The sequence below is a fragment of the Trichechus manatus genome, unplaced genomic scaffold (assembly GCF_000243295.1).
Source record: "Trichechus manatus latirostris isolate Lorelei unplaced genomic scaffold, TriManLat1.0 scaffold00035, whole genome shotgun sequence".
Lineage (NCBI taxonomy): Eukaryota > Metazoa > Chordata > Mammalia > Sirenia > Trichechidae > Trichechus > Trichechus manatus.
The window spans coordinates 13,252,935-13,256,665 of record NW_004443971.1 but is presented as its reverse complement, the minus strand read 5'-3'; positions in this window follow the sequence as shown (position 1 = coordinate 13,256,665).

Here is a 3,731-nt window from a genome sequence, read left to right as displayed (position 1 = left end):
GCCGTTTTCGTCACCACGGATGCGCGAAGTGATGACGTATGCACTTAAAGGCTCGCCCTCTTCCTTCTCCCCACCCAGCTCGCGTCACGTTAGGAGGCGGTATCACGTAACCCGGGTCTACCCAGGTACCTAGTTTCAGCGGATTTGTTGTTTGTTGTGTGCTGTCGAGTGTATGCCAACTCATAGCGCCCCTATAGGGCAGAGTAGAACTACCCCATGGGGTTTCCTAGGCTGTAATCTTCATGGGAGCAGATCTCCAGGTCTTTTCTCCCGTAGAGCCTGCTGGTGGGTTTGAACCTTAGACCTATCGGTTGGTAGCCAAGCGCTTAACCACTGCGTCATGAGGGCTCCTTCACTTCAGTGCACTACTGATAGAGAAAAAGGTGGAACGGAGTGCGATGTGGCAGGCAGATGTAGGTGTGGGGGTGGGGGGTGGGGTATGTAGAGCTCTCCAGTTCGGTGATTGGCTGAGGCTGAGCCCCTTCTTCCTATGGCTCAGGAGGCAGGGCCGAATGAGAGGATTCCAAGGATTTCTAAACTCAGGATTTGATTGCAAGGAGTATGTTTTACCTTCTAGGTAAACATACATCAATTACAATAGTTTCTACATATACAGTTCAATGACATTGATGATATTCTTTGAGTTGAGCAGCCATTTTCACCCTCCTTTTCTGAGTTGTTGCTCCCGCATAAACTCACTGCCTTCTAAGGTTTCTATCTAATCTTTGAAGTTACTGTTGTCAATTTGATCCTGTATAGATAGTTCTTACAAAAGCATACTGCTCAAAGCAGACATTTTTTACTAGTTAAGCTAAACTTTTGTTTGGTTTTAAGAAAACTTAAGGGAATATTTTTGGTGTGAAGTTTAAAAATTATCTGTGCTCCGTAAAGTTTTCAAGGCTAGGCTTATCTTTGAAGCATCTCTGGGTGGGTTGCAACGGTTGCCGTTTGCACCACCCAGGGACTCCATATTTGCTTGTATATATATAAAATGTATTTGGAAAGATATAAAACAAAGTAGTAACATTGGTTGCTTTGGGGAGAGGAATCCAGTGGCTGGGAGACAGGGTGGGAGACATTGCCTCTATTATCTTGTTGGGCCTTTGTAATTTTGAATCCTGTGAATTAAAAATATGTACAGTTTAAATAAAAAGTCATCCCTTATTCTCTGAATACAAAAAGCACTTTAATGATATTGCCTCATTCCTGTCTGCTAAGTCAAGAAGTTTTCCAAATATGAGAGGAAACTTAACAAAAGAGGCTTTCTAGAGAATTAAAGACGGACAGGCTGCTAGGAAGAGTCAACACACTGAGGGAACCAGTTCAGCGTTCTCCTGACTGTTTTCTGCAGGAGTACAGTTCTGGCACATATTGGGTCTTTAAATCAGGGGGTCACTGTCCTTCCTATACAACAATGTCTCAGGAAAAGACAACTTGGAGGGCAGTCAGTGAGATAGAGGCATAATATGTTGACCATGCTATTTAATTTTAATCGGGATTCTAGACTAATAGCTAAATGCTTTTTGAAAAAAACATGTTTTTCCTCGGTGGTCAAAACCAGGATGTGAAACCATATGCTTCAGGGGGTCTTAACCAAGTGACCATCTGTATCCCTCAAAATACATGTATTCAGGAAGAGTGCTGTCTGGGTGCTGTTGCCAACAAAGTATTTTTGCAAGATAAACTAAACCAAACCCATTGCCGCTGAGTCGATTCCGACTCATAGCGACCCTGTAAGACAGAGTAGAACTGCCCCACAGGGTTTCCAAGAAGCACCTGGTGGATTCCAGCTGCCGACCTTTTGGTTAGCAGCTGAGCTCTTAACTACTATGCCACCAGGGCGCCTTTGTGACCATGATCTAAGCAACCTGTGAAACTATCTGTAATCACTAACTGTACTACTAATAATCAGTAACCAATCAGTGTGTGAGTATTATAATATTCATTGATTTTTGTGTAATTGCCCTCCCTTTGGTTTGGTTCCTTTTTTGACCCTGTAAGAATACTTTGTATAACAAAACTGCCCCAGGATACCTGGTTCCATTTTCAATGGGCTACCTAGTTCCCCAATTGCAATTGTTTTTTAACCCTTAATAAACCTGTTTTTTGAAACAGCATTCAAATTTTTCTCTACCAGAATATTCTTTTCAGGCATTTGGATATCTGACCCAATACCCTATAGCCCAAACTTAGATTCTGAGTTTCTCAAGTCCCTTCTGGAGGGTTGGGTCCTGATAAGGTGAGTCCATCTGCTAGGTCCCATAAATCATACTGACTTTATGGTTTAGATACCTGAGGTGGTGATTCTGTGTTCACAGCTACTGAAAAGTTTTAGTGAGGGAAAACAGGGAATTTGCCTTAAAACTCAAGATCAAGTCGAACCTGTAAACCAGTCAGGCAGAATATATTGCATTTTTGCATGCCAGGGTGTGGCAGATGCGAGGACGCACCTCTCCATTGCGTACAGTGTGTAATGAACTGAGGGCCCCAGTTACTGCTCTGAAATTCGTGGCTGAATTTGGGCCAAGGCTGAGGCCACGCCTCGCCTCGTAAGAGCTGGTCCCCGCCCCTTACTAGAACATCAGAGATTGTCCAGCAGACCCTTTTCTGGGAGACGGGACTCTTTTGTCATTAGACTTTGGACCAAGGATTTCCACAAACAAAGGGCTTTGCTGAACTTTCCTTAGATTGCAGGGCAGTCTAGGATGCTTCTCCCCACCATCTCTCTGCTTCTTCACAGGGGTCAGATTTGCATCCTGCGGTCTGATGTCTTTCTCAGCCTTGTCCTGCTCCCTTATTTTCCTTTACATACATGCATATAGTCATTTACCCTAATAAAATCCTTGCACATTTAATTTTGTCCTGGCGAATGCGTCTCCGAGGACCCAGACAAACACACAAGGCATTAAAGAATTTCTTTGGTTCTTATCCGTTTGTAATACTTTAAGAATTTACTAAGGTTTCCAAAGTTCTATTTTTATTTATTTACAATGGATGGCATAGACAAAAATCCTCAACAATATTCTAGCCAATAGAATTCAGCAATATATCAAAAAAATAATTCACCATTATCAAGTGGGATTTATACCAGGTACGCAGGGATGGTTCAACATTAGAAAAACAATCAATGTAATCCATCATATAAATAAAACAAAAAACAAGAACCACTTGATCTTATCAGTCGATGCAGAAAAGGCATTTGACAAAGTCCGATACCCATTCATGATAAAAACTCTCAACAAAATAGGAATAGAAGGGAAAGTCCTCAATATAATTAAGGGCACTTATACAAAGCCAATAGCCAACATCATCCTAAATGGAGAGACTTTGTAAACATTCCCCTTGAGAACGGGAACAAGACAAGGATGCCCTTTATCACTACTCTTACTCAACATTGTGCTGGAGGTCCTAGCCAGAGCAGTTAGGCTAGCAAAAGAAATAAGGGGCATCCAAATTGGTAGGGAAGAAGTCAAAGTATCTCTGTTTGCAGATGATATGATCTTATACACAGAAAAGCCCAAAGAATTCACAAGAAAACTACTGGAACTAATAGAAGATTTCAGCAAAATTTCAGGATACAAGATAAACATACAAAAATCAGTTAGATTCCTTTACACCAACAAAGAGAACCTCGAAGAGGAAATCACCAAATCAATACCATTTACAATAGCCCCCAAGAAGATAAAATACTTAGGAATAAATCTAACCAGAGATGTAAAAGATCTATACAC